This window comes from Schistocerca nitens, chromosome 4 (genome assembly GCF_023898315.1).
Source record: "Schistocerca nitens isolate TAMUIC-IGC-003100 chromosome 4, iqSchNite1.1, whole genome shotgun sequence".
Classification (NCBI taxonomy): domain Eukaryota; kingdom Metazoa; phylum Arthropoda; class Insecta; order Orthoptera; family Acrididae; genus Schistocerca; species Schistocerca nitens.
Genome location: NC_064617.1, coordinates 190,698,072 through 190,703,927, shown reverse-complemented (window position 1 = coordinate 190,703,927; position 5,856 = coordinate 190,698,072). Strand labels below are relative to the sequence as shown.

The window sequence follows — 5,856 nt, the reverse complement described above, 5'->3', positions numbered from 1 at the left end:
TTATACTTGGGAAAAATGCAAAATAAGATGATCTGACGTATGTTTCAGGTACACAATTTCTGAGTTGTCTTAATAAATAAATTACTCTAGATAGCTTACTACTAATATAGTTTACATGTTGGCCCCAGGATAACTTTTCCTCTAAATAAACTCCCAGGAATTTAACAGAACTAGGGTCATCAGATAGTGGCTTTAGAGTGAAGATTATCTGCTGAGTTTTATTTTCATTTAGCAAGAAGCCATTTGCTCTGAATCAATATACTGTGTGAGTGAGTGTATTTTAGCACAGGTTTTTAGATCTTTAAGATTGTTGCTGCTATGTAGAAAAGTCATACCATCTGCATGCAATACAGTCGTGGATCTAATAAACAAGGGGAGGTCATTGATCATTATCAGAAACAGTAAGGGGCCCAGTACAGATCCCTGTGGCACACGTACTTTAACATTTTCTATGTTTGACATTTCCTTACCAACACAAACTACCTGTATACGGTTATTGATATAAGCTTTTAATAGTGTCAGACTGTTTTGTTTGATGCTGTAGAATTCTAGTTTCTCTAGTAGCGATGTGTGCTCAACACAGTCGAAGGCCTTGTTTACCTAGGTCCCAGAATGAGACCTGAGCAAAGCCTTTGTCCTCAAAAATTTTGAGGATGTAACTGACTACTGTGTCAATTTCATCAATGGTCGGCAAATTCTTCCTAAACCCGTATTGTGTAACATTAATTATTCCTAGGTTCTTAAAGTGAGATGATAATTGTTGGTACATGATGCATTCTGTTTCCTTGAAGAATGCAGGTACTATTGAAATAGGCCTATAACTAGATGGAGAGTCTTTATCTCCCTTTTTATATACTGGGATGATCTGAGAGTTTTAATTCATCAGGAAAATATCCCTCAAGTAAGCACTTGTTTATGCAATGGATTAAAGGGTACAGAATGCAATTCACACTTTTTTTAGCAGGTTACATGATATGTCATATATATCTAAGCTATCAGATGATTTCAGTTGTTTTATGATCCCTTGTACAAATCTAGGTGATACTTTGGAGAAGGTTAGCATGCTTATGTTTAGTGACTGTCTACTCCAATTTTGAGAGAGTAACTTTGATGGACTAATGTCTGGTTTGATAATTGTATCTCCCATTTCTTTCACTGATTTAATAAAAAACTCATTGTGTGTTTGAGGTGGGTTATTAATTTTGTCTTTTTTAGTATCTGTGGTAGCACTGTTAATTATTTTTCAAGCAGTTTTGCATTTATAGGTGGAATATGTATGCTGTTGGCACTGTAGGTTTTTTTGGCTTGTAGGATTCCTTTTTTGTATTCATTCCTGCATTCCACATACGCAGATTTCGCATAGTCAGACTTCATACTATTATATATGTTGTACAGTATTAAAACTTGTTTCATTAGATCTGTCAGCTGTTTAGTGTACCACATATTCGTCTGTTTTGAGATCTGGATGTGTGGCTGCTGTCCGTTAGTTTGATTTTCTTTATGGGAATACTATGGTTAAATAGGGTGAAGAATGCATTAAAAATCTATCAAATATTATTTTGGCTGGCAGGTCATTACTTGATGTGTAATGTCCATTGACACTACAGTGGCCAAACCAGTCTCTGTCCACAAGGGAATTTCGAAATGTGTTAATTTTATCCTCAGTTTCGGGTCTGGTATGTTGGGACATATACTGATACGGATGATGACTAATATGGATCAATGACTGATATGGATTGGTGACCTGCAGCCGTCTAGAATGAAATTACAGTTATATTAATACCTTCAGCTGCTGATGGACCTTGGTATATATCAACGGGGACAGGTAAAAATGTGTGCCCCGACTGGGAATTGAACCCAGGATCTCCTGCTTACATGGCAGACGCTCTATCCATCTGAGCCACCGAGGGCAGAGAGGATAGTGCGACTGCAGGGACTACCCCACGCATGCCTCCCGCGAGACCCACTTTCTCACTTTGTATGTCCACACACTACATTCATAGTGTCCCACCCCAACACACTCATTACTCATGGAAGACATTCTTACCAAGTCCTGTAAGAGTTCAGGGAATATGTGTGCATCCGTACAGAAGAAGAAGAAGAAGAAGAAGAAGAAGAAGAAGGTCATGGATTTCTATTGTCACTAGGTTTCACACGACCAAGCCTTTTTGGCCTAGTAAACATTTGTTGCCTTGTTGTTTCTGCCTTTATATCCATTTCAGAGCACTCGTTTATTGTAGGTAGGACATTGAAACTGCTTTTATTGCTGCAGTCCATTCTATTCATAGTATTTATCACCTATTTGCTACTTCCTTCTGTGATTGTGCTAGTCCTGTATTCCCAGTTCTGTGTTTTACTTGCTTTGGAAAGTGGGATATTACACGCCTTTTTCAGTTTGGCATTTTCCTTTTCTAAATGCGCAATGTCCCGCCTTAGTACATCTACATTTAATTGCAGACTTGATACACGTTCATTTAGCTTCACTATTTCGGTGTTATAATTTATGTAGGTTCCATTTTTCACTGCATAACTATAAATTTTGTTCTCTTTCTCCCTATAAACGACTGCACTGGATGCCATCTTGATGTACCATTATCATTGTTCTCCCATAAAAATGGATTAAATGTCCTGTTGTACTGGTACAGTATTGGTAGAACTGTAATGATTCAACATAATGTCTATAATATCTGAATAGATTTTTGTAGCACTCAATATAGCTAATAAAGTATAAAATGTGTAAGTTAATGCTGGTGGAAATATGAAGTGGATGAGTATTACAGTGCTGATCTTGTAATTGAAAGGAGCTAAATGAACAAATGGACCTTTTTAAGAAAATTGCTGATTTATATCAGTATTCTTACAGAACTCATCTATTGCACTATTAAAGCGATTTTACTGTCTACAGTATCAGACACCAGTTAGGAAAAATGAAGGCATATTCCTTTGTTAGAAGACAGTGTAGGACAATGATCTTACGTAGTTCTTGTATGTATAATTGGAAAGTGAATTAAAAATAATTATCTTCCGACAGAGCCTTTTCAAAAGTAGTTGGTAGAAGAGGAAAAAATTATGTTGTACTTCTAAACTCCATCAAACATCAGTTTGTGGTGGGGGTTGTTCCAGTATGTATGGAGTTAGCAAATTGTCTGTTCAAAACTGCATCAGTGTTTGAATTTTACATTGTGACCATGTATGGAAGAAGCTCTTCTCATTTGTGCCTGTTTTCCACGTAATGGTTCAACATTATCCCAGTTGCCAAGTGTGTTTGTTCCATCCATCCAGTGGCTGTGAGATGCATGTAACTGTTACAGTTCTTCCATATATTCATAAAGCTGTACAGCTGACTTATCAACTCTGACATAAAGTGGGCACCCTTATCTGTGATAAGAATTCTAGTTGTGCTAAAAATTAAGTAATTACAGTGTCATCATTGCTTGCATCATGGTATTGGTTAACTGATCTGGAATATCTGTCATAGCCAAGTACAAAGAAACACAGTCTATGATGGTCAGTCATATTTATTCTGTGCCAGAATCTTGACATAAATACCATACATGTCTGAGCTGACCAGCCTCCAGTAATTTTCTCAGTGATGCTTGTAGCTGATTGCACTGTTTGCCAAGGGTATTGCATGCAGTCTCCAATATGCTGGGCTATGTCATGACTGTGCTATTGTTGGCAAGCTGTCCCTCATGCCCTATCATCATTCAGTAATGAGCTTGCCTGAACACCTTCTTACACAAGCTGACTGGCACTACAATTTGCTCGTTTGCCACTGTCTGACAATACAGAATTCTGTTGTCCAAAACAGTCTACCTCCAGAATGTTAACTGTTGGCAATCTGTGTCATAGTTCTGCTTGATATTCCATTCTTTGCATGTAATTCTAATGTGTTTGTTTGCACAGACACTGTGACTCAGTGCATCTGCAATCATGTGGGCCTTACGAGATCAATGTATAGAAGTTGCATAATGGCATTGCCAGTCCTGTTAGGTGGTTGCTGAGATAGCTCAAGCCAAGTGTCCATTTAAGAGTAGTGTGGTCTGAACCATTTTGAAACAACACCTGTAGAGTTATCAGTGGAAATATGTTGTGCTGCACATTAGGGCAGCAAACATCTTTCTGAAATGGTGTGATTTCTCTTGGTTTGTTTTATTGTTTTAGATGCCAGGATACATTGGGTACCATATGTTATTCTCTTCCAGCCACCTCTTAGCATACACTCCAGTGCATAAGACATTGTGCTGCACAGAAGATTAATGTGGTTTGGTAGTTGAGATATATCAGGTCTTTTCTGTTTGGGGATGGGGATCTTTGCACTGCTTCGAGTAGCTGAGGGTCTAGTCAGATTAACTACTGGCTGATAAAATGCCCTAGGTACCAGACTTCATTTAGTGTGTTTCATTTCACTAAGCTCATTGTCAGATGTGCATCCATAAGGTGTTCTAGTACTTTTGCAAATGGGTGATATGTTCCCCAATATTTCTAGAAAACGCTATTACATCATCCAGGTACACCACACATGTACCAGGGAAATGTGGGTGCCTTCCTCAACCAAAAAGGAATCCTGGATATTGGTAATGCCATGAAGGGACACTGAAAGTAGTTTTAGGTCAGTGTTCTAGTGCTACTTCTACTGATGGTATCCATAATGATGCAGTATTGACACTGCAGCAGGTTTTCTAAGATCTCCATTATGTTGGGGAGAGACTACACATGACCTATTGTGTGATGGCTTAAGTGATGGTAATAGCAGAACCAATAAGTTCCAGATTTTTAGTTAGCAGCACTATTGGTGAAGCCCATAGACTGCTTTCCTCTGTGATACTGATGATTGACACTGTTCTCCACCACTAGTTTTAAGTTGAATGAAAGTCAATACAGCATTTGATAAACAGGCAGTGCATTCCCAGTCAATATACAGTGCTGCATAATTGAAATTCAAAATTCAACAGCTCAGCACATTCTGTTAACATCTCCACAAATTGTTCTCTCTCCATTTCCTGTAAGTGCATTGTTGTAGGTATAGTGAAGTGTCATGGGCAGATTTCCCAGTGGCATTTCCTCCTCTTCCAGTCCATTTCCTTTGTCTGCATAATGGCCAGTATAGTACTACATGATAACTTTACTTCCTAAAGAGCTGAGATTCTGTTTTTATGGCATAGGACATGCTTGGTTACATGAAACATGTGCTCTTACCCAGTTTCTCATTCTCTTGTAGGAGCTCTACAACAAATAATACATGCAGTGGCAGTCTGATTCCTGCAGACATCTGAAGTATCATCCCCATTACCTGCGGAATCGTTTCTGGGTAGTCGATCTTCAGGAACCATGCATGCAGTTTAATTGGTTTCCCAGTGCCTTTGGAAATGTCTTTTAACAGTGTAGAATTCAGCTGTAATGACTAGATGAAATTCCTGTCTATCCCATGAAACAAGATACCACATTAATCAACTATGCCCTGATTTGGTACAAGGAAATCTAGTGAACTACTTTTTCTCCATGCCAGTAATGTATTCCTAAGTCTACCAATACAGAACCCATTGTACTCATTTTACTGTCATTCTCTCCACTTTTCTCACACCCAGCTAGGCCCCATGACTGTTTATAGATCCCTGTGATTCTTTAGTGAATGAAAATATGCACACCTTCCTCAGTGGTCAAACAATGTTCTGCCACTTTCACTTTGTATTGTTTGATAGCAGCTGCATTCTCTTGAAATGCTGCCCAGTTGCCAGAGTGCCTCCCTCCCAATCCTCCCTCTGTACATGTCCCATTTATCCATACCTATAGCATGCCATTCCAGTATGAAAAATATTTCACCTTTAACAAGGCAGTGTGACAGAATCAGCCTCT

General features: G+C 38.6%; 1 non-coding gene across 1 annotated transcript; it reads right to left on the bottom strand.

Annotated features, from left to right (window-relative positions):
• Nucleotides 1-1,836: 1,836 nt before the first annotated feature.
• Nucleotides 1,837-1,911, bottom strand: Trnat-ugu (transfer RNA threonine (anticodon UGU)). Its single transcript has one exon. It is a non-coding gene; the product is annotated as a tRNA-Thr (tRNA).
• Between the last annotated feature and the right edge of the window lie 3,945 nt (nt 1,912-5,856).